Source organism: Gymnodraco acuticeps, unplaced genomic scaffold (genome assembly GCF_902827175.1).
Source record: "Gymnodraco acuticeps unplaced genomic scaffold, fGymAcu1.1, whole genome shotgun sequence".
In the NCBI taxonomy this organism is placed as follows: Eukaryota; Metazoa; Chordata; class Actinopteri; order Perciformes; family Bathydraconidae; genus Gymnodraco; species Gymnodraco acuticeps.
Window position 1 is genome coordinate 171,506 of NW_022992319.1, and position 25,871 is coordinate 197,376.

General features: G+C 41.0%; 1 long non-coding RNA gene across 1 annotated transcript; it reads right to left on the minus strand.

The window, feature by feature from the left end:
• Nucleotides 1-1,386: 1,386 nt before the first annotated feature.
• On the minus strand, nucleotides 1,387-2,711 carry LOC117541259. Its single transcript, XR_004568285.1, has 3 exons — nucleotides 2,623-2,711; nucleotides 2,501-2,529; nucleotides 1,387-1,773 (listed from the first exon to the last, which is right to left on the minus strand). It is a non-coding gene; the product is annotated as an uncharacterized LOC117541259 (long non-coding RNA).
• Nucleotides 2,712-25,871: the final 23,160 nt, after the last annotated feature.

Sequence of the window (25,871 nt, forward strand, 5' to 3'; positions counted from 1 at the left end):
TTGAAAAGGTCTATAGCCACCTAGCAAGGTTTGTTAGCCTCTTCTCGATGTGCCATTCTTAGAGCTTCCTCTATGACGCTCTTCTCCACTCACCAAGAACGCATAAGAGTATAGTAAAATCAAACAGTCTCACTCTCTCTCTTGCCTCATACCTGATCCCAGGATATCACCACAGCTCCACTAAATGTGCAACACCTCCCTTGGCTCTGACACAAACTGTATGTTGTTTACAAAGTGAGAGCCAGGGCAAAGAGAGGGGTTAAACCCAACAAAGCGTTGTGTTGTCAGTGTGTTGGAGATAGAGAGAGAAACACAACTCATTATAACATTGAATAAAAGTACTCTTTTTATTTGGATTATATAACATTAAAGCAAAGAAGGTGTGAAACATTCCATTAGGACTTAATCTCATTAAAGCATCCTAACATACATTTCAGGTTTAGGAATACATATACAGTAAAAAGTGAGTATAGTAAATATATTGTATAGACTATTGATCAGATATATAGAGCATGTGCAGCAGTTACAGTAGGAAGTACAGGTATATATATACTGTAGGTATAAGTATAGTGAGGCGTGTGGTGCAGTGGGTTGTGCGTTGGTGTTTAGATCAGGGGAGCACAGGTTCAAACCCCACTGCAGTCAGCATGTCGTTGTGTCCCTGAAGACGCTTCAACCCAAATTGCTCCTGTGGGGATTGCCCACAGTATTGAGTATGTAAGTTGCTTTGGATAAAAGCGTCTAACAAGTGACATGTAATGTAATGTATACGTTATAATAATACATTTTATTTCGATAGCACTTTTCTTGAATCCAAAGACGCTTTACATTTGGGAGGGAGGGTAGACAAACAAAACAAAAACAAAGCCAAAAAGAAGGAGGAAGTTGGTTGAGAGGGGGGGCTTATGGATACAGAGTTGTAGAGGTGGGTTTTGAGGCGGGACTGGAACAGGGTGAGGGACTCACGGAGGTCTTGGGGGAGGGAGTTCCAGAGCTTCGGGCTGCCACAGAGAAGGCTCTAACCCTGAAGCTCCGGAGTTTGGCCTTGGGGATGGAAAGCAAACCGGCTGAGGTGGATCTGAGGGACCGGGGTGGTTGGTAGAGGAGGAGGAGGTCAGTGAGGTGGGGGCAGATGTTTATGGGGCCAGATGTTATGCCAATTATAAGACATTATATGAATCATTAATAACAAAAACAAATAAAACACATTCTTAAAATTGATTAAACCAAGTTTGACTGATAGTCCCTCGAGAGTAAAATGAAAAAATATAGATTAGGGATCATTTTACAATTTAGATATTTTGACGAAATACAACAGAACACTTGTATGTATGAACATGTGCAGCAGTTACAGTAAGGAGTGAAGGTATACTAATAACATATATACTGTGAGTACAAGTAATGGTAATAATAAGACATTACAGAATAAACAGCTGGAAGTTTAAGGTTTAAGTTTCAGCATATATGTATGGGAATGTGAGAGCATACTTAAAGGACGTTAAATCAGAAAGGAATGAATATAATAAGCTGTGTTTCCTATCATATGGAGGTGAGTTTCTGAAGGGCCTCTCGTGGGGCTCAGGTGTTCTCAGTCATCAGACATGTTCCAATGATCTCATGGTTCTCCTGTTTTCTCCTGTAACATATGAGGAGGTGATGTTTGACAGCATGGACTCTGAGGGGAGTTGATGTTGTTGATCAGTCACACAGAGGCAGAAGGCTCTTGTTTTCATAGTCCGCCTTATCTTCATCTTCATCTTCTTCACTCTGCTCCTGTCAACATGGAACAAAGACATGGTAAAAACACAGAGCAGAGCTGGAATTTACATTGATGTACTGAAGTACACATTTCAGATACTTGAGAATGTCATTGTATGCTACCTTATAGCTTTACCCAACTACATTTTAAATATAGCCATTTCACTTTTAATTACACTTAATTGATCACACAGCTTTAGTTACTAGCTACTTTGCAAGATCATTGCAATATATGAATACAAATAAGAAATACTGATACATAAATTAAGCTCAGCGCAAGTTCTTCCAGGAAGACTGTTACACTCTCATTCACAAATCCTCTCTCACTCACTCGCACTTTCAATAAGCAAGTGTGCATCACACCCCCAGCTAAACCAATCAGACTCATCTCATCTCCCACAAGCCAATCACAGCGCATCTAGCAAATGTTTAAATCTGCTTTCTTCTCCCCTGTCAGCTGATATTGAGAATCGATGCAGAAATATACTGTAGGTCAAGCTGTACAGCAGTATAATAAGTTATCAAATAAACCCTAAACATTTATTTTATTTTATTTAATATTTAATCGTTTATTTGGCAGGGACAATGCACAGTAATGAACACTTAGTCCATGTAAACATTTATAACAAAATATCTATACCACATTTAGGTTTTTGTTCTATTTTGTACTGTCTTTTGTATATCCACAGTAAAAAAATGAATAATAAATACTCCAATGTATTTATCCAATGTTTAAACTCACCATGTGTTCTTCCATCTGTGTTAGGTTCCCTAAAACAAAAAAAAGGAAAGTTGACTTCCACAGTCTGAAAATCCAGGGTGCTTTTATCTGTATCTTTTTATTTTAAGGGAAACTACTCTCACCTTTGGTTCTTATCCATATGTGTACTTTAGCCACACTGAGGAGGAGAGCTGTTAGACCCACAGACCCAATGAGGAGCCTCCACCAACCTGCAAGCAGAGAAGTTAAATATAGCTCAAAGGGTTTTGATGATGAGCCATGAGTTGGCGTGTTTTATTCAGTGTCCACATCTGATAAAAAGTAAATGTCAATTCAAAAATATGTTCTTTCTATATGTAGCTTTGTTCTTATTAGTTATTACCTTTTGATGTGATAATATTCTCTATTATCCATCCTTGTATTGTTGTTGGTGATGATTGAGTCGCTGTTTTTCGATTACAAAAAAACATGTTATAATGAAAAATATTAAACAAATGATAGAATGTTGTAATTTTAGAACCTCAGATCGATGATGAGAGACTACAAGAGTAACATTCATTTATTCACTTCATCATAATAGTTAATGCTCAATAGAGGCAGTTTAAAAATACTATGATGTAAATACTCACAGGTTACCACAGACAGATCAACCAGAGAGACTGGACCTTGTTGTTGAACTGCTTTGTTGAACTGTCTACATGCGTAAAGCCCAGCATCCTCCTCTGTGACCTTCTTTATAACCAGAGAACAGTTCTCTGTAACTCTCAGTCTGTCTGATTTAGCTTTGGCATCGTTCTGAATCTGCCAGCCTTCAAACAGCGTCACTGCTGCTGAACCTCTTGTATCAGTGAAGAGCCAGCTAGTACTCTCACACTCATCCTGATCATCTATCACATTGTCAAAAGGCAAAGTGACTTCATCTCCAGCTCTGACAGTGAAGGAAGGAAATTGCCACGCTGCTGCTGTTAAAAAATGAAAAAATATTATAAACTGAAATATTCATGCTTTGTTCACATAGTGATCATTTTGACAACGTATGTCTCGCACCACCAGACACCAAATCAAATTCGTTGTATGTGTAAATGTACCTGGGAATGAACTTGATTCTAATTCTGATTTAAGATCCAAAAGTTCCTAAAAACTAAAACTGTATATTTGTGAAAGTTTTGATGAGCAAGAGTTCACTAAAGTCACCACATTACAAACACAACTCATCACTCTCAGTTAAAGGAACAGTACGTAGTAAAGTACCGTTAGTGATATTAAAGCTGTTTTATTTCATGTATTGGTAAATGGACTGTATTTATAAAGCGCTTTATCCAGTCTTTCACCCCTCAAAGCGCTTTACATACAACAAGTCACCCATTCACACCCAGTTCATACAGAGCAATGTGCCCCTTGCTCAATGAAGGGGTTAGAGCCATTTCCCTTTCATCATTATGGTTTGAATGTTTGTTTTATTACTAAAAGGCTTTAGAGTAAACTCTTAACTATCTATTTTTGTGATTCACACTACGCTTTAAAATATGTTCTATATATGGCATGACATTCGTTCACAGCTGAGGGTGTGATTAAACAGGAAGCGGAAGATACGCTAGGTACGGAGAACTTTGAGTTACTTTGAAGAGAGGAAGTTTGTCTTCATGTTTGTATGCCGCCTTGATCAATGAATAAACCTGATGTGATGTCGTAAACAGCGTGTGTTCTCTGCATCCTCACCTGGAAAGTGGAGCAGCAGCATCAGGAATGAAGACATCACGATCCTTCTGAATTCAGACATCGTGCTTCTCTCTCGGTCTCTGGCTCTCGACTGTCAGAATCTCTCACCTGCTGCTTTTTTATTTGTCTTCTGAGAACTGAAGGAGAAGTGAGCTTTGGAGGTTTTACCCTCTGATGCTGACCAAATAAGGTAAGAGCAAAAAGCAGAACAATGCAGAGTGATGTACATAAAGTAATGAATATATATACAAACAATTAAAAATAAACAGCAGGGGGTGGATATCAATATACCTTAACCCTTGTGTGATGTTCCAAAACACACACACACACACACACACACACACACACACACACACACACACACACAACACACCACACACCCACACACACACACACATACCATGTATACATCACTTCAGGGGACATTACATTGACTTACATGCATTTCCTGGAGACTTATCCTAACCTTAACCATAACCAACACATGCCTAACCCTAACGGCCCCTACACACGGCGGCGTGCGTTGCCGCTTCAACGCTTCTGCCCATTCACTTTGAATGAGGTGACGTCACGCTTCGCCGAACTGCATTGTGGGAGCAAAGCGTAGCTTTTCTCGCGGTGCTCGCTGCAAAAGTAGAGCAATGTTCTACTTTTGAAGCTTCGACGGAGGCGTCAGCCAATTGAATCATATGCCAGTACAAGCTCTAGCTAATCAAACCGCGTGCTTGTGTGTCTGGGGCGGGAGATTCAAGTGATTGGTTGTTGGTCGAGTTTCAGCCCCCCCCGCCGGCAAGCGACAACGCACACATAAATCATCACTCCATGATAAGAACTTGCGAAGCTATTAACAAGAACAGACATCAAAACATGTGGCGCTAGGTAGCTAAAAACAGCAACATGGCTCACCTTGGTCGTTGTCTGGTCAAAAGTGGTCTTCAATGGCATTAAAACGATAAAAACGCTGCTGAAGTTAATCCATAGGTTAATCCAATCTGTGTCCCTTTGAAATGATTTCTGATAATCCATAAGCAATAAACCTGCTTTTCCGTTTCCAGATGTCAGAGCGAGAGATAGGTTCACTCTGATGCAAACCTGCATGCGCAAAGCCCCCACCTTTTTTTTTACCATGTGTGTGTATGGGGAAATCCCCCTTCGGTTCTATTGGCTCTAACGGTAAAAAAGAGATGTGAATCACAAAAATCGACCAATGGGTTCCAGAGAAACGGTAAAACCCGCATTTCCACCCAAATCACCTCAGAGGTGGAGTTTTCTTTGCTAAATCTCTCTAAAAGGGTAAAATGTCACTTGTTTTGCATCAATCTTGATACAGGGGACTTATTATATGTTCTACTTTGGCTTCCTAAAGCCTTTAGTCTACCTTACCATCATCCAAGGGTAGTTTTCACTATAAGTAAAAAATAATTTTTGGACGGACACTATAATTCAGTTTTTTCTATGTTCAATCTGAATTTTCTTTAAAATAAAAAACATCTATATTGATTCTGACTTTTCTACATCCAACTCACAGGTTTATCATTACTTTGAGAAAAAAGATTATTAATGTAACCCTTTTAAAAGGGAAGATATGGTCATTTCTTCTGGGAATGTCATTTTCGAGCCAGAGACCTGAAAAACAATCTCAGGGCTTGACAGGTTAATTGTTACATGTTAAGAATCCTTGGGACGCTGTTTCTTGCAAGATGCAGCATCTGCCCCCGCCGGCAGGGGCAATCGGGCTTAAGAGGTTCCTCTCCTGCTGATGTTCAGGTGTATATCAGTATGCAGTGTCTCTACTTTAAAGAGTCCTCTCCTGCTGATGTTCAGGTGTATATCAGTATGAAGCATCTCTACTTTAAAGAGTCCTCTCCTGCTGATGTTCAGGTGTATATCAGTATGTAGTGTCTCTACTTTAAAGAGTCCTCTCCTGCTGATGTTCAGGTGTATATCAGTATGTAGTGTCTCTACTTTAAAGAGTCCTCTCCTGCTGATGTTCAGGTGTATATCATTATGTAGTGTCTCTACTTTAAAGAGTCTCTCCTGCTGATGTTCAGGTGTATATCAGTATGTAGTGTGTCTCTCCATTTAAAGTGTCCTCTTCCTGCTGGATGTTCAGGTGTATATCAGTATGTAGTGTCTCTACTTTAAAGAGTCCTCTCTGCTGATGTTCAGGTGTATATCAGTATGTAGTGTCTCTACTTTAAAGAGTCTCTCCTGCTGATGTTCAGGTGTATATCAGTATGTAGTGTCTCTACTTTAAAGAGTCCTCTCCTGCTGATGTTCAGGTGTATATCAGTATGTAGTGTCTCTACTTTAAAGAGGTCTCTCCTGCTGATGTTCGGGTGTATATCAGTATGTAGTGTCTCTACTTTAAAGAGTCCCTCTCCTGCTGATGTTCAGGTGTATATCAGTATGTAGTGTCTCTACTTAAAGAGTCCTCTCCTGCTGATGTTCAGGTGTATATCAGTATGTAGTGTCTCTACTTTAAAGAGTCCTCTCCTGCTGATGTTCAGGTGTATATCAGTATGTAGTGTCTATACTTTAAAGAGTCCTCTCCTGCTGATATTCAGGTGTATATCAGTATGTAGTGTCTCTACTTTAAAGAGTCCTCTCCTGCTGATGTTCAGGTGTATATCAGTATGTAGTGTCTCTACTTTAAAGAGTCCTCTCCTGCTGGTGTTCAGGTGTATATCAGTATGTAGTGTCTCTACTTTAAAGAGTCCTCTCCTGCTGATGTTCAGGTGTATATCAGTATGTAGTGTCTCTACTTTAAGAGTCCTCTCCTGCTGGTGTTCAGGTGTATATCAGTATGTAGTGTCTCTACTTTAAAGAGTCCTCTCCTGCTGGTGTTCAGGTGTATATCAGTATGTAGTGTCTCTACTTTAAAGAGTCTTCTCCTGCTGGTGTTCAGGTGTATATCAGTATGTAGTGTCTCTACTTTAAAGAGTCCTCTCCTGCTGGTGTTCAGGTGTATATCAGTATGTAGTGTCTCTACTTTAAAGAGTCCTCTCCTGCTGGTGTTCAGGTGTATATCAGTATGTAGTGTCTCTACTTTAAAGAGTCCTCTCCTGCTGGTGTTCAGGTGTATATCAGTATGTAGTGTCTCTACTTTAAAGAGTCCTCTCCTGCTGATGTTCAGGTGTATATCAGTATGTAGTGTCTCTACTTTAAGAGCCCTCTCCTGCTGATGTTCAGGTGTATATCAGTATGTAGTGTCTCTACTTTAAAGAGTCCTCTCCTGCTGATGTTCAGGTGTATATCAGTATGTAGTGTCTCTACTTTAAAGTGTCCTCTCCTGCTGATGTTCAGGTGTATATCAGTATGTAGTGTCTCTACTTTAAAGAGTCCTCTCCTGCTGATGTTCAGGTGTATATCAGTATGTAGTGTCTCTACTTTAAAGAGTCCTCTCCTGCTGATGTTCAGGTGTATATCAGTATGTAGTGTCTCTACTTTAAAGAGTCCTCTCCTGCTGATGTTCAGGTGTATATCAGTATGTAGTGTCTCTACTTTAAAGAGTCCTCTCCTGCTGATGTTCAGGTGTATATCAGTATGTAGTGTCTCTACTTTAAAGAGTCCTCTCCTGCTGATGTTCAGGTGTATATCAGTATGTAGTGTCTCTACTTTAAAGAGTCCTCTCCTGCTGATATTCAGTGTATATCAGTATGTAGTGTCTCTACTTTAAAGAGTCCTCTCCTGCTGATGTTTCAGGTGTATATCAGTATGTAGTGTCTCTACTTTAAAGAGTCCTCTCCTGCTGGTGTTCAGGTGTATATCAGTATGTAGTGTCTTTACTTAAAGAGTCCTCTCCTGCTGATGTTCAGGTGTATATCAGTATGTAGTGTCTCTACTTTAAAGAGTCCTCTCCTGCTGATGTTCAGGTGTATATCAGTATGTAGTGTCTCTACTTTAAAGAGTCCTCTGCTGCTGGTGTTCAGGTGTATATCAGTATGTAGTGTCTCTACTTTAAAGAGTCTTTCTCCTGCTGGTGTTCAGGTGTATATCAGTATGTAGTGTCTCTACTTTAAAGAGTCCTCTCCTGCTGGTGGTTCAGGTGTAATATCAGTATGTAGTGTCTCTACTTTAAAGAGTCCTCTCCTGCTGGTGTTCAGGTGTATATCAGTATGTAGTGTCTCTACTTTAAAGAGTCCTCTCCTGCTGGTGTTCAGGTGTATATCAGTATGTAGTGTTTCTCTTCTGAGAACTGAAGGAGAAGTGATTCTGTGAGAATGTGGTTAACAGCAGCAGCAGAGCTTTGGAGGTTGTACCCTCTGATGCTGACCAAATAAGGTAAGAGCAAAAAGCAGAACAATGCAGAGTGATGTACATAAAGTCATGTCAATATATATATATATATATATATATATATATATATACAATTACAAATAAACAGCAAGGGGTGGATATCAATATACCTTAACCCTTGTGTGATGTTCCAAAACACACACACACATATACACACACACACACCAACACACACACACACACACACACACACACCACACACACACACACACCACACACACACCACACACACACACACACACACACACACACACACACACACACACACACCACACACACACACACACACACACACACACACACACACACACACAGGAGGCCGAGACAGGTGCACAGGACCTACAATTTTCACACCTTTGTTAGCCCCGGGTCCAGTGGTAAATGTGTAGGCGGGGTGTACAGGGGGTGCTCATTGAAAATGTGTTCTGATATATGTTCTTCACAGAAAATGAGCCAAGGCCATTTGAAACTCACACTCACTTGAAAAAAAAAATGTATCATAGCAATGTTTTTTAGATAAATAATGAAAACGGGTTCCACAGACCCAAACACCATACAAGGGTTAATATATAAATGAATATGCAATGATAACATAAGGCAGTGTTGTTGATCAGTGGAGTCACTAGTGAAACTGTACTTGTCACGATCTTAGTGTTATGTCACGGTTTTTGTTTTGTCTGTCTGGTAATGGGTTTTATTTTGCTATTCTGTTCTCCCTGTGTCTTGTTTTCCTTCCTGTGTTTTTCCTCCTGTGTCTGATTGTCTCATTGTGTTCACCTGTTGCCCTTGGGTTTCCTCCATGTTGGTCACGGTCAGTTTTGTTTGTTGTTGCTACCTTGTGCTACCTATGTTTTTCATGCATTGGTAAATGTTCATCAGCTTTTAAATAAAGCTCGCTTTTGTTTCTGGATCTTTTACTTTTTTTGTAGTCTGCATTTGGGTCCTACCTTTTTCCACGATCCTGACAGAATCAACCGACCATCTATGGGCCCAGCGGATTTTTATTATTTTGACTTGGATCTGTTCGATCTAGATTACTCGCTTCGGTGTCATCATGCTGAGTGGAGTAGAATCTCGTCTAGAAGGGACAAAGAGGATGTCCTCAAAATGGCACAAATGGCCAATATGCCTTGGTTGAGGAGTTTTTTCACGCAGCCCTGCCTGAGTGCCAGTCTCCATTCTCGGACCCTTTCTCGGGATCCTGCCTGGCGTTTGGAGGTCGACAGATCCTCCAAAAGACCTGTTACGGCCCGTCCACACTACAGCTTCAAAAAAAGCTTGGAGCTGGGCGTGTCTGAAGCTCGACCAATAACCAATCACATGAATCTCCCGCCCCTGACACACAAGCAGCGGTTTGATTGGCTAGAGCTTGTACTGGCATATGATTTGATTGGCTGACGCTTCAACCGAAAGCTTCAGAAGCTTCAAAAGTTGAACAATGCTCAACTTTTGCAGCCTGAAACGCCAGGAAAGCTCTGCTCTGCTTCCCACAATGCAGTTCGGCGAAAAGTGACGTCACCGCGTTGGAAACCGTTTTTGAAGCTGTCGAAGCTGTAGTGTGGACGGGCCGTAAGAGACGCAAAGCCAGGATTCCAGCCCATGCTCCAGCGGTTCCGGTTCCAGTGCCGGTCCACACAGCCATGGTTCCGGTTCCAGTGCCGGCCCACACAGCCAAGGTTCCGGCTTCAGTTCCGATCCCAGCAGCCATGGTCCTAGCTCCAGTACCGGCCCCTGCAGCCATGTTTCCTGCTCCAGTACCGGCCCCAGCAGCCGTGTTTCCGGTTCCAGTACCGGCCCCTGCAGCCATGGTTCCGGCTCCAGTACTGGCCCCTGCAACCATGGTTCCGGCTCCAGTACCGGCCCCAGCAGCCATGTTTCCTGCTCCAGTACCGGCCCCTGCAGCCATGATTCCGGCTTCAATTCCGGCTCCAGTTCTGACTCCAGTACCGGCCCCAGCAGCTATGGTTCTGACTCCAGCTCCTTGTCTTCTGTTAGCTCACCGGCCGACGCCAACCCCTCGTGTCCTATCGGCATACCGGCCGACTCAAGTCCCTTCTCAAGTCCCTTCTCGAGTCCCCTCTCCAGTTCCTTTCCAAGTCCCTTCTCAAGTCTCCTCTCGAGTCTCTTCTCGAGTTCCCTCTCAAGTCCCCTCTCAAGTCTCTTCTCGATTCCCCTCTCAAGTCCCTTCTTGAGTCCGCTCTCAAGTTTCTTTCCAAGTCCCTTCTCGAGTCCCCTCTCAAGTCCCCTCTCAAGTCTCTTCTCGAGTCCCCTCTTGAGTCTCTTCTCGAGTTCCCTCTCAAGTCCTCTCTCAAGTCCTCTCTCAAGTCCCTTCTCGAGTCCCCTCTCAAGTTCCTTTCCAAGTCCCTTCTCAAGTCCCTTCTCGAGTCCCCTCTCGAGTCCCCTCTCGAGTCCCCTCTCGAGTCCTCTCTCGAGTTCCCTCTCAAGTCCCCTCTCGAGTCCTCTCTCTCTCGAGTTCCCTCTCAAGTCCCCTTTCGAGTCACTTTTCAAGTCCCTTCTCATGTCCCTTCTCTAATCCCAACTCCATGTCCTGTGTCGTTGGGGGTTCCGCTGAGGGTCCTGCCAACTCCATGTCCTGTGTCGTTGGGGGTTCCGCTGATGGTTCTGCCAACTCCATGTCCTGTTTCGTTGGGGGATCCGCCGGGTTTCCTGCCAACACCATGTCCTGTCGTGTTGGAGGTCCCCCACTGAAACCAGCCCATGTCCCGTCCAGGGTTCCTGTCCGGACTGCACTGGTTCCTATTACGCCGGTGGTCCAATCGGCCATGAACCCGGTCCGTCCTTGTGCCCGGCTCCCTGACTATGCCCGCCACGGCCTTAGCCGCTTCTCTGCCTCTGCCTTGCCCCGGGCCGTCCGCCCAAGACCTCCTCCATGAACTCAGCCTTGCCCCCGGGCCGTCCGCCCAAGACCTCCTCCATGAACTCTGCCTTGCCCCCGGGTCGTCCGCCCAAGACCACCTCCTGTTTCCTCTGCCTTGCCTCTGGGCTGTCGTCCCAGACCCGTCCTCCGGAACCCCTCCACCCACCCTTTTGGAAGTGTTGGACTTTGTTTTCTTTGGACGTCTATAATCCGTCCCTTGAGGGGGGGGGTTCTGTCACGATCGTAGTGTTATGTCACGGTTTTTGTTTTGTCTGTCTGGTAATGGGTTTTATTTTGCTATTCTGTTCTCCCTGTCTCTTGTTTTCCTTCCTGTGTTTTTCCTCCTGTGTCTGATTGTCTCATTGTGTTCACCTGTTGACCTTGAGTTTCTGCCTCCCTTACCCAGCTGTGTCTTGTCCTGTGGTTACCCCTCTTTGTATTTAGTCTTGTCTTCCCCTGTGTTCCTTGTTGGCTGATTGTCTTTCCTGTCTCCATCCATGTTGGTCACGGTCAGTTTTGTTTGTTGTTGCTACCTTGTGCTACCTATGTATTTCATGCCATGCTCATGTTCATCAGCTTTTAAATAAAGCTCACTTTTGTTTCTGGACCTTTTACCTTTTTTGGAGTCTGCATTTGGGTCCTACCTTTTTCCACGATCCTGACACTACTTTAAGAACACACCTGATGTTTAGAGAATGTCATATTAGGAAAAACCATACAAATAAATACATCTGCACTCTTGAAAGGCTAATAGATCACTTTATTTAGTAAAATACAAAACAGTCCAATGTACTGAAGAAAAAGCAATATTCCATTGAATTATATTTAATAAAAAACAGTAATAACAAAGCCAGAATCGGCTTTACAAAACCTTCATTGTGCCCACACTGTAAGTATTAAGAATACAGTAAATCTCCAACATGTCTGCCCCTTTCTCACGATCCACCTCTAGAGGGACTAGCATGTTTTGCTGTACTCTCACTTTGATACTATTTAGTCAAAAACAGCAAAAACATGGTCAATATAAATCTTATTATAACTTTGCCTTTGTAATATGGTTTTAACAATTGTGCCATAGTTTAAAATACAGCGTTAAACTGTATTATTTTTTTGGTTTGTTGACGGTGGCGTAGAGGAGGCTGGGATCAGCGGAGGCAGCAGAGGAAGAGTAGGGAGCTCTTAAAGTGCTGTAGGTCACTGCTTCATCTTCATCATCATCATGAAGGTGCCATTTAACAACTTAAAGGGGCCGTATTCGGCTCATTTTCAGGTGTATATCAGTATTTAGTGTCTCTACTTTAAAGAGCCTGTTTTTCAGGCCTCAGGCTCGAAAATGACATGCCCAGAATAAATGACTATATCTTCACTTCTAAAAGGGTTATATGAATAATAGTTGTTTATCAAAGCAAGGATACATCTGTGAGTTGGCTGTAGAAGTGTCAGAATACAATATGTTGCTGTGTCAGAGTAAATTCAGATGGAATATAGTAAATGTAAATTATAATACCCGGCAAAAAAAACACATTACTTATAGTGAAAATCACCCTTGAATGATGGGATAGTAGACACAAAACTTAAGGGATCCAAACCACTATATCTCATAAGTACCCTGTGTCAAGATTGATGCTAATTTAGTAAACTTGAATTTGTTAAGAATATTTTGGCACAAGTAGGTCCAGGCGGACTCACCTTTGGGTACATTTGGTGCCATTAGTGCCATTTGACCTTTCTGAGGTACCACACTGTAAACATCATTTTATTACATTGAATTGTCACTATAGGTATTCATTCCATTCAATTAAATATTCTCCCTGACCTCTACAGTATACCACTTGTGGCCACAAAGCGTAATGCTGTGCAGTTGCCAGGCAGACCTGCAGCATTACGCAGGGCCCTACCTCTGGAACCCAATGGTCGATTTGGATGATTGACACGTCTTTCTAACCGTTAGAGCCAATATAATTGAGGGGCAATTCATACATCCATGTAAACCAGTGGTTTTCAAACTGTGGGGCGTGACCCCTGGTGGGTCGCGGAGGTACTGCAGGGGGGTCGCGGGAAGATTTGATTATTTTCTCCTTTTTAGCTTTGTGAAGCACCTTGAGAGATGACGTTGTTTTTAAAGTGCACCTATATAAATCAAATGTATTGTTATTATTATTCAATTGTAAACAAACACTGCTCGAAAATATCTCATTGGTCAGAGAGCTGTGAGCATAACGCTGCCTTTTGCAACATCCTACTTGTGTGAGATAGGCTTTTTCTGCTGCCATCAAAACCAAATACAGATCAAAGCTGAACATTGAGAATGAACTGAGAGTGTCTCAAAACAACAGCCCCGCTTTGAGGAGATCTGCGAGGGAAAGCAAGCACACACAAGTCATTGATAGGCTAGTGTGGAATAGGAATGGTAAAGTGATGTGATCGTTTGCAAACCTGCAGTAGAAATAGTAGTTCATTAATATATTTTCCTTAAAGAAATTTGAATTTAAAAATCTACTCAGGGAAGAAGGCCAACCAGTTTTAATTAGGCCAAATTAATTCACAGTATCTATTACAAGCACTTTAGTTCATGTGTAATCCATAATAGAATATACAATTATAGTTGGATCTTTATATCTTCTTATTATCAGCAGAGAAAATGTAATGTTTTTACAACAATATACAATTAATCCTACCAATATAGATGGAACCGGATTGGGGGGGGTCCCGACAATATTTCCAATACTCAAGGGGGGCCCGACTGAAAAAGTTTGGGAACCACTGATGTAAACATTACCATTTGTCAGTTCAAATTAGATGCTGCGTGCGCCCCTCCTAAACCGGCTAACTATCATAAGCTGTATTATTTATAAATGTAATGATGGATTATCAGTAAACATTTCAAAGTGACACAGAGACATTGGATTAACCTTCAGCAGCGTTTTTATGCACTTGAACACAACTTTTGATGACAAAACAGCAAAGGTGAAACATAATTATCATCATGCCTCTGTAAACGGAAGTTTTTTTCTTGCTCTTTCCTGGCTGCTAGTTCAGTGAGTTTTGGTCGTACAGTCATGGGCGGCGCCAGAGATTTTCTGTTGGGGGTGCTGTGGGGTAGCTTGCCGCTTCATAGAGGTTGCTCAAACATGTAGGGTTTCCCATTAATGTAGCTACCGGGCTACAGTGGAATTTTCTACTGCAACACTCCCCACACACAGGAGTACACCCTCTTACAATGAAGGCTCGGTAATCAGCTCACGGCATATAGGAAGGGTAAAGTGCTATTTTTTATAAGTGGGGGGCGGACCAGCCTCCTAGGGGGGTCCGAGGGCATGCTCCCCCGTGATGATTTTTTTAAATTATTGAAGTTAAAAGCATCAATCTGGTGCACTTTGAGAGCAAAATTAAGAGATCTATGGATACATCTCTCAACACCCATATGAAACAGAACTGTACACAGATGTACTTTTTCTTCATGGATATTTTACTAATCACTCCCCTCTTAAACTGTATTCTTGTTTTACTGTCATATAGTAACTATTTCATACCTGTTTTTCATTTATGCTCTTATTGATTTATAGCCTAACTATAATGATCAAATGAAGGTGTGCCTCGGAAATACTTGTTTACATAAATCGTGATCAAACTGTTTTGAGACCCACTGAGATAACTTAGACTAAAGTGAACTAAATCTAAACACTGAGAGAGTCCTTTGCCTCACGGAGCTGACGTTATCTGACAGGAGAGGACTTTCCTTTCACTTAGTGGTAGATACAGCTTCCGTTAGCGCAGCAACAACAATCTTGATCTCTCTTCTCTCTCCTCTCTCCTCTCTCTCTCTCTCTCTCTCTCTCTCTCTCTCCTCTCTCTACTCTCTCTCTCTCTCTCCTCTCTCTGCTCTCTCCTCTCCTCTCTCTCTCTCTCTCCTCTCTCTCCTCCCTCCGCTCTCTCTCCTCTCTCTCCAGAAGTAGGCTACTTGTACTGTAGGCCTACTGTAGCATATCATTTTCAAATTAATCACTTTTCAAATTATGAATTTCATATAAAAAAACATACATTTCTTGGGGTTGCTTAGCAGCTGCTAGGTCAATTGTTGGTGTTGCTGTAGCAACTGCAAGCTACCGCCTTGCGCCGCCCCTGCGTACAGTGATGAGACTTACACCAATGGAATCTGTGGAATCTCACCTTACATATGATATGTATTGTGTGCAGATAATTTGATTTTGTGGCGAGTTATGTTGAGAGTTATGTGCTAACGATGCGTTAGCATGTTTCACAAAGTGGTGAATTCGACGTTTGGCATTAGACATCTGTTCCGTTTAGGTAAACATTGTTAATATTGTCAGGTAGTTGAGTTTCTTCCCGTTTAGTGGGTATGCATAATTATTAGGATGTTAAATGTTAAGAATCCTTGAGACGCTGTTTCTTGCAAGATTCTGCATGTGCCCCCGCCGGCAGGGGCAATCGGGTTTCAGAGGTTCCTCTCCTGCTGATGTTCAGGTGTATATCAGTATGTAGTGTCTCTACTTTAAAGAGTGCTCTCCTGCTGATGTTCAGGTGTATATCAGTATGTCGTGTCTCTACTTTAAAGAGTCCTCTCCTGCTGATGTTCAGGTGTATATCAGTGTGTAGTGTCTCTACTTTAAAGAGTCCTCTCCTGATGATGTTCAGGTGTATATCAGTATGTCGTGTCTCTACTTTAAAGAGTCCTCTCCTGCTGATGTTCAGGTGTATATCAGTATGTCGTGTCTCTACTTTAAAGAGTCCTCTCCTGCTGATGTTCAGGTGTATATCAGTATGTAGTGTCTCTACTTTAAAGAGTCCTCTCCTGCTGATGTTCAGGTGTATATCAGTATGTAGCATCTCTACTTTAAAGAGTCCTCTCCTGCTGATGTTCAGGTGTATATCAGTATGAAGTGTCTCTACTTTAAAGAGTCCTCTCATGCTGATGTTCAGGTGTATATCAGTATGTAGTGTCTCTACTTTAAAGAGTCCTCTCCTGCTGATGTTCAGGTGTATATCAGTATGTAGTGTCTCTACTTTAAATAGTCCTCTCCTGCTGATGTTCAGGTGTATATCAGTATGTAGTGTATCTACTTTAAAGAGTCCTCTCCTGCTGATGTTCAGGTGTATATCAGTATGTAGTGTCTCTACTTTAAAGAGTCCTCTCCTGCTGATGTTCAGGTGTATATCAGTATGTAGTGTCTCTACTTTAAAGAGTCCTCTCCTGCTGATGTTCAGGGTGTATATCAGTATGTAGTGTCTCTACTTTAAAGAGTCCTCTCCTGCTGATGTTCAGGTGTATATCAGTATGTAGTGTCTCTACTTTAAAGAGTCCTCTCCTCCTGCTGATGTTCAGGTGTATATCAGTATGTAGTGTCTCTACTTTAAAGAGTCCTCTCACTGCTGATGTTCAGGTGTATATCAGTATGTAGTGTCTCTACTTTAAAGAGTCCTCTCCTGCTGATGTTCAGGGTATATCAGTAATGTAGTGTCTCTACTTTAAAGAGTCCTCTCCTGCTGATGTTCAGGTGTATATCAGTATGTAGTGTCTCTACTTTAAAGAGTCCTCTCCTGCTGATGTTCAGGTGTATATCAGTAGTATGTAGTGTCTCTACTTTAAAGAGTCCTCTCCTGCTGATGTTCAGGTGTATATCAGTATGTAGTGTCTCTACTTTAAAGAGTCCTCTCCTGCTGATGTTCAGGTGTATATCAGTATGTAGTGTCTCTACTTTAAAGAGTCCTCTCCTGCTGATGTTCAGGTGTATATCAGTATGTAGTGTCTCTACTTTAAAGAGTCCTCTCCTGCTGATGTTCAGGTGTATATCAGTATGTAGTGTCTCTACTTTAAAGAGTCCTCTCCTGCTGATGTTCAGGTGTATATCAGTATGTAGTGTCTCTACTTTAAAGAGTCCTCTCCTGCTTGATGTTCAGGTGTATATCAGTATTTAGTGTATCTACTTTAAAGAGTCCTCTCCTGCTGATGTTCAGGTTGTATATCAGTATGTAGTGTCTCTACTTTAAAGAGTCCTCTCCTGCTGATGTTCAGGTGTATATCAGTATGTAGTGTCTCTACTTTAAAGAGTCCTCTCCTGCTGGTGTTCAGGTGTATATCAGTATGTAGTGTCTCTACTTTAAAGAGTCCTCTCCTGCTGATGTTCAGGTGTATATCAGTATGTAGTGTCTCTACTTTAAAGAGTCCTCTCCTGCTGGTGTTCAGGTGTATATCAGTATGTAGTGTCTCTACTTTAAGAGTCCTCTCCTGCTGGTGTTCAGGTGTATATCAGTATGTAGTGTCTCTACTTTAAAGAGTCCTCTCCTGCTGATGTTCAGGTGTATATCAGTATGTAGTGTCTCTACTTTAAAGAGTCCTCTCTGTGAAGTTAAAACTTCTTTGCAGCAATGTTGAGCCAATCATGAAATGAGTGAAACTGGATTCGCCTGTCAATACACTGATATTTATTGAGAGCCTGAGCGGCCGGAGAGTTCACAGCATATTACAGTTCCCTGCAAGATACCAGCAAACTCTGAAGCCTAAAAGCGCCAAGAACCCATCTATACAGACAAGAAGAGGAGGGCCCTAAAACACGCGGGTTTTCCTTTAATGCATGCCAGATGTCGAGACAAAGACTCGTTGCATTGTAAACCCACATGAGCCAAGCTTCTCCCCCACAAGACATCAGATGACCTCTTGACCTGTGTCTTCCTGAGAAGCTATGGATCACATTCCAGGCAGGAATACACTTCAACCATATTAAACAGATTCCCGAGGACAGTTCACTAAACTCTATATACTTTAACAAGACTAAAATATTCCTTTACAGATCCACCCTTTTATCAATTTATGATAATCAATTAACATTAGTCTAAAGAATATTTCAGTCAATACTTAAGTCAATAAGCGTCTTCAGAGTTGTGTGGGCTCACTCACATTAATTACATCAAAAGTAGAACAAGATTGAAAACACTTCAATCACCATGACAAGATACAATCAATCATAATAAAATCATCTCTCTTCAGTGCTTGGCATCATTTGTCAAAAAGCACAATAATAAACACGTGAAATACAACAATATTATAGCAAAATATATGTTTCAAGAATAAGATATTTTATCATTTATCCCTCAGTTAATCTCATTCATCAAACACAAATTCTAAATCAGCTTACATCTCAAAGATTTACTTCAAGGCAATTACTTATTAAAACACAATTAGAATTTAGGATTTATAATAAATCCAATTGAGGTATAAATCAGACTTCAACTATCAATCATTATGTCATCTCAAAATCTGAAGGGAAAACTAAACAATTCTCAAAATGTTTAACAATCTGAAGAATCAAACATTTTATTGTATAACGACCTGAAAAGGGAAAAAATCAAAACATCTGTTCTTTATTCAGAGCATCAACTGTAATCAATATCAAAACATCTGTTCTTTATTCAGAGCATCAACTGTGATCAATATCAAAACATCTGTTCTTTATTCAGAGCATCAACTGTAATCAATATCAAAACATCTGTTCTTTATTCAGAGCATCAACTGTAATCAATATCAAAACATCTGTTCTTTATTCAGAGCATCAACTGTGATCAATATCAAAACATCTGTTCTTACCTGGTAATGATTAAGGATAGTAACATTGTCTGTTATAATATTAGAAATATCTTATTGTTCAATACCTTATAAATCTGAAAATATCAATTAATTAATAATCTGTAATCATCTGGTCATTCAATTCAAATGTTATCTTTGTACGAGAGCTAGAAGACATGTTTTCCTCCTCTCTTTTATGACACAGAATGTCTGGTGTGTAAAGGCATCCTGATACTGTAGATTAGCACTGAGGTGCTGATTGGCTCAAAACTCTTCTTCATCAGAGCGCCATAACTCAATTATCTGTAGATTAGCACTGAGGTGCTGATTGGCTCAAAACTCTTCTTCATCAGAGCGCCATAACTCAATTATCTGTAGATTAGCACTGAGGTGCTGATTGGCTCAAAACTCTTCTTCATCAGAGCGCCATAACTCAATTATCTGTAGATTAGCACTGAGGTGCTGATTGGCTCAAACTCTTCTTCATCAGAGCGCCATATCTCAATCCCCCCCAATTGCTCTGCTTTTGTGGCTCAATCCAGTGAGCACTTTATGATCTCCCAGTGAAACAGAGGCTCATCTGCCTGCATTCCTTCTGCTATCTGCTTGAGAGCAGTGCACCTGCCTATTCCAAGTGGCACATCCAGATGCCCCCCCCCGTGATGGGAGAGGTTATGAAAACATCTGCTCCTCCAAGAAACATGGAAACCTTGTATGAAGCCTCTGAAGCCATCGCTCGTCCTGCGAGCGAAAATGAAGAAGCATCCCATCTCATCAGAAAGTTGAAGATTAGAATCCTCTCATCTCGAACGACCTCCTTGCCCGTGGATAAATTGCTCTCTGCAGCCGCAGAGTGTGATCCTCTCTCTCTGACCCTTGGCCTTCAGAGCTCTCCTAGTTATTGGGTTAACACTTGATAGGGATGTTTTCCTGAGTGCAGACAACTCAAGGTAATGGATTAGCACATTATCATTCAATTACAAAAATAGGATAGGCCCCCTCAGAATGATTTGGGAGCCTTCCTGAGACATGCACATTATAAATGTAAGGTTTGTGTTAGTCATTTAACATGCAAGAATCATTTACTCATCAGTCCAAAGCAGATAAATGTTATTTTAAGTTAAATGTGAGCTAGTCCCTGTGGAATAACCCTTTCTCAATGATTATAAATGTTATATTAATTCACCATTTTCCGTTTGATCAAGGATTAGTTTATCAGAAGTACATTTCCTCTTCCATAAAACATAGGTTTGAGAAATGAATGTTCCAATATGAAATCAATTACTCAATATAATTGACTCTTCCCTCCCTTTTCTTACATATTGTCACATATGAAATAATAACTCAGGAGTCTATTTAAGCATGGTATTGTCTATATAAGCTATTAATCGAGAAAACTCAGAGTCAGTATGCAACTCGCAAATATCTCTCCTCCTTCCTATCCCTCTTTACTCACTTTCCCATCTCTTTCTCTCTTATTTCTGTTAGATATGAAGGAAAAAACATACAAGTCCATGTAAGCATCTGAGTTACCACCGTTACCAAACGGTGTGCCGCGGCACACTGGTGTGCCGTGAGGCAAGTCCGGGTGTGCCGTGGGATTTTGTGACAACCATACATTATTTTTTCAATATACTACTACACAAAAATAATCATTTATTTTTTAATTTACTATATCAGTACTTTGTAGGTTTATGTATGTAATCTGCGCGACTTGCGCGTCCACATCTCCACGTGCAGTGCTGCATAAACATGGCTGAGTCAGCGATAACTATCGAGGGGTGGAGGTATGCCCATTATTTTTATATCACGCAGTCTATTCTTCTTCTCTGTCTTCCGGTTGTTGCCTGTATTAAATGACAAATACACACTACCGCCATGGATTTGATATGAACGAGGCGGCAGTTAGCAGCTAGCGGCTAGCTAGTAATGATCTAGTGATATCGGTAATATTAACTCCATTTAATACAACATTTACGGTACAAGATTCAATCATACAGCCCATGTAGTATGAAAATGAATTACAGCAAACATGTGCAATATATCCATTATTACCGCTCCGTGGGATGGCAGTAAGACGATATGGATCCGTTCCCATTGTGCATCCATGGGTAAAGATAAACGCAACTCACATTGGTTCCTCATACAGCATCTCTGTAAACTACGTGTATTCACTGAATTTCACTCTCTGCCTTTAACGCTCGTTGTAGCTCCAAAAGCTCCAGCCAGAGCCTGGCTCCAGCACCCTCCCTGTGAGCACAGTGTGCTCTGATTGGTCGGGACACGTAACAAAACGTGCCGGGCTGCGCGGTCCCGTGGATTAGATGCGCGTTCATAATGCAGAGGGAAATAACTCTCAGAATAACGTTATTAGCAAATGTTTTACAACTTGAGGAACGAATGTTTTTTAATAAGGGCTATACAAGTGTTCATACTGGGTAGTTTATTTAGTTAAAAAATTATCCAACGAGTTACAGACCACTCTTTCCCCATGTAAGTCAATGGGAAAAGTGTTTCCGGGCCTGGCAACCAAACCGGAAGTGTAGTACCGCCGTTTGGCCAGCACGAATATTTTCATCTGAGTCCGGCGCACTTCCTGGGGGCTTGACTACCGCCGCCTGCTGGTAAGGAAAGTTATTGCCACTCACGCATGCGCAGTTTGTACGTGCTCGGCGAGGAAAGTAACGAGTAAAGTACCGAGTTACTTTATGTAGATAGTAACGAAGTAGTGTAATATATTACATTTTTTTAAAGTAATACATTTATAATTTGTAGTTCCGGACCATGGACAATGCAGCTTCCTTGCATTGACAGTTGTCTGTGCATTTTCTATTTTGTGACCTGTCTGGTGTAAATGAGTGTGTTGCTGCTTTGATGAAGCCTAATTTGATAAAGTTTCAAATTAATTTCGGAAATATTTCGTAATATAGTTGTCTTTGTCACATTTTATTTGGCATTAGTAAATAATTATGCACATTTACAGATACTTTACACAATATGAGTGATAACACGTATTATAAGGGCTATCTTTTCACAATAGGTGTGCCTTGAGATTTGTTTTACTTGTCCTTTGGTGTGCCTTGGGCACAACAAAGTTTGGGAACCACTGGCATAAATGATAGTGGGCGTCTGAGGGTGTCATTACTGAGAAATGTCAAAGAAATTCAAAACCTTACATTTTAAAACAGGTTTGCATTCCTCCACTTAAGGTGACGTTATCATTGGAAACAACAAAAAAGAACTATTTTGATGTAGAATTTATAAATTGAATCGTTAGAGCAGAACAAAATGGTTGTATTGTAGCCTGAGTTCCGTGCAGCCCTAGTTTCAACAGGTGTAAACATGGTCCATATAATGTGAATACATGCAGAAGTAGACAGTAAGAGGCCCCTGACAGGCCTATTTGTTAAAATAGTAGGGGCTCTTCACTCTGCATAGCAGTATGAATAGCCTTAAAAAAAACAAACAACCCACTCCGTGGTAACGAGAGTCATATTTCTGACCCATATGCCCTAAGTGAAGCCGTTAGTCTCATCTAACTGACCCAAGGGTTGGTGCTGGTGTGACAGTTCCAAGTGTTCAGAATTCCAGCTTCCAGTTCATGGCTCGGTGGGGGGGAGCAGACCCACGTGAGACAGTGTCAATGGCTGTATTGTTCAGTGTGAGGAGCGTCATTCTCTCTGGGAGCAGGAAATGGTGTCCATTCTCGGACCAAACCATTAATGTCATGTAGAGCAGCCATAGCATCTCTGTGACTGCACTCAGCCGGACTGTAGCAGGGTAGAACTGGGTGACTCTTAGTGAAGCTGTCCAACGCCATTAGACAAAATGGAACCACGTGCTAACAAAAAGGACACAGGGTCATCAATGTCTCTCTTTACCATTGGCCTAATCATAAACAAATTAGTGGGAAAAATGTTGAACACTAATCCATCATGTGGAATGTTGAATTAATTTAAATAATTACTTATGGGTTGAAATCAAATTAACATTAACATTAGAACCAAAGTCAGTTAACAAATTTGACTTGCACAGATCAGTAATCAATACACCATTTTTCCAGCTCCGTGATGAAAACGATAACAAGCCGTTTTGAATCCAAAATAGGTCGTTTGTGTGATTCATGTTGATCTGCAATAAAATATTATTGGGGTATGGACAGGGTTGCTAACTTTGGGTACCTGGCTGGAGTGAGATTTTGATATCATGGGTTTAATTACACACATGCACACGAAGTGACTGCTATCGTGTCCGTAGCGGGACCTTAGCATATATTTAGGATATATATATATAATATATATATACAAATACACAATATTGGACACAGACTATAAAGGGCACACAGTTTCATTCACTAATGAAAGTCAAACACATGTTTGTTTCCACTGTTTTATTGTGTGCCTGTCGCGATAAGCAACTAATTGACTTATCGGCTCCCGAGTATTTGTGTTAGATAATCTATGGTAGGGCTAACCCATACAGTGGTGGGGCTCAAATCAGTATTTGAAATGTAATTACATGTACGCTATATCGCCCCCTTGTCAGTGAAACGCCACGCGTGAGGTTTAGATTATTTCCCTGTCTCAATCCAAATTGAACTGTATGAAATAAAAGGCACATTTGTGTTGTAGTAAATAAAAAATAAAAGCGACCTGGAGGCACTCCTGCCATTTCCTCACAAGTGAAAGTGTTGACATGCTGAAAACCCAACCGCCGCTTGGGGTCTGGGGGGATTCTCCCCCAGGAGATTTTTTGAAATACTAACATAAAATACACATTCTCTCTTGAGAGGAAAAAAATAAATCCATCTATTACTGCACGACATATTTAAATGAAGCTGAACCTGCTGCTCCTCACAGAGGGACGAGTCTGTTTGAATTACTTTACATTTTGGATACGGGTGGATCGCCCCCCTTGTTCTGTGTGTCAAAATGGAAGATAGCCCACACACCTGTCAATCATCAAACCGTGGGGTCTTATTTCATTATGTGATGATTTCTATCAACACGTAATGTTGTATCGATGTATATAGAGATGTACTACCGCAAAAGTATTCCCCGTCGGGACTTCCTGCAACAACACCACGCCGTTATAATACAGTGCTGAGAATGAACGCACTCTTGAACGCCGTCATGTACAGCGCTGAGAATGAACGCGTTCTCAATTACGTTCATCTAGCGGAAATACAGTACGTTCAGTTCACGTTCGCCCAAAATATGAACGCGTTCATGTACATTACTGCCTACGGATGTGTTCGTTAATATTAGCTGTGTGGTCCGGAGTGACTGTGGCACAGACTGGACCGCTGGTGAACAGCTGCCAGAACGGGGTGTTCAGAGCAGAGCTCCCTGTCGGAGCGGCAGAGCTTGAAGCGAACTGAAAATGTTTCTGGCTAACGTTAGCTTAGGTACTCAGATCTTGTTCTTGAGTAAACGTAGAAGTACCAGAGTGTAGGAATACTATGTTACAGTAAAAGTACTGCATTCAAAATGTTACTCAAGTAAAAGTATAAAGGTATTGTCATCAAAATATAGTGAAAATAGCGACAGTAAAAGTAGTCACTGTGCAGATTGGTCCATTTCAGAATAATATATATGATATGTTTTATAATGATTGATCATGAAAGTGTTCTCAAAGCTGGTGAAGGTGCAGCTAGTTTGAATGACTTTGTATACTGCAGGGTAGCTGGTGGATTTACTCCAGGTGGAACTAAAATCTGATTCAACACTTGATTAGATTTCACATCATTCATCCACATCTGTGAAGTAACTAAAGGTATTAAATACATGTAGTGGAGGAAAAGTACACAATTTACCTTTAACTGTAGTGGAGTAAAAGTACACCATGTACCACTGAACTGTAGTGGAGTAGAAAAATAAAGCAGCAAAACATTTTAGATACTCAAATAAAGTACCAGTATCTCAAAATTGTGCCCAAGTATAGTACTTGTGGAGTTTATGAACTTAGTTACTTTACACCAGTGGCTATACAGATAGAAAGACTAAGCCTTGCACAGAGGCATGAAAATACATTTTCAAAATGCTCAAAAGTTCTGCCAATAAAAACTGACTGCTGAATGAGATGTTCCTTTGTGCTCAAGCTCATAAAAACCCCCAACGCACAGCGCTGTGGTCTGCTTCAAATGATCTTCTCCTTCCAGAGGTCACGCCTGTCTCTGACCCCGTGTCTTAAATTTTATTTTATTTTCTTCTTCTGCAGCACCAAGCAGAGTATAGAAAAGGATGTTGAACTATATTTAAAACTGTAATTGAACTTCAACTCATATCCATTATCTGATTCCAGTGGCCAGTTGGAAACAGATAATGACAAAGTTTTCATTTTGCATCAATCGTGCAAAAAGGTTTAATCACCATTGTGTCTAAGTCTTGTCTTATCTGCTTTGTTTCGGAATGTGTTCAATACATTAGGTTATTTTATTTTCATTAATACCATACAATACATAGATTAAGAATAAATGAAACAAATAATACAACATTGACCTATTTGAGCAGACAGATGACCCGCAGTTATGCCTCTGAAGTTCCCGGGTGTAAAACAGAGGCTTTTTTGCTATTTATTTTCCTTTTGCGGAAATTTAGATTCATTTTACCTTAGCTGTGGACTGATTCATTTATTAGTTGTTACAAAACATGCACAAGACGGCAGGTATACAAACAAACACGAAACAATTATACAAACAAACATGAACCCGCAACAAATATCAGGTGACAGCTAAACTCATCCAGTTTAATTTTAATCCGAATTAGGGAAACTTCAGCGGGGGTAGGGAAATATCAGTACTTATTTTTATTTATTTATTTTTATTTTTATTTTTTTTAAACAACATCCAATTCAATAATCCGTAAATTATTAAACACAGTGTGAATGTAATATTCTGCCACCACCCTTCCCAT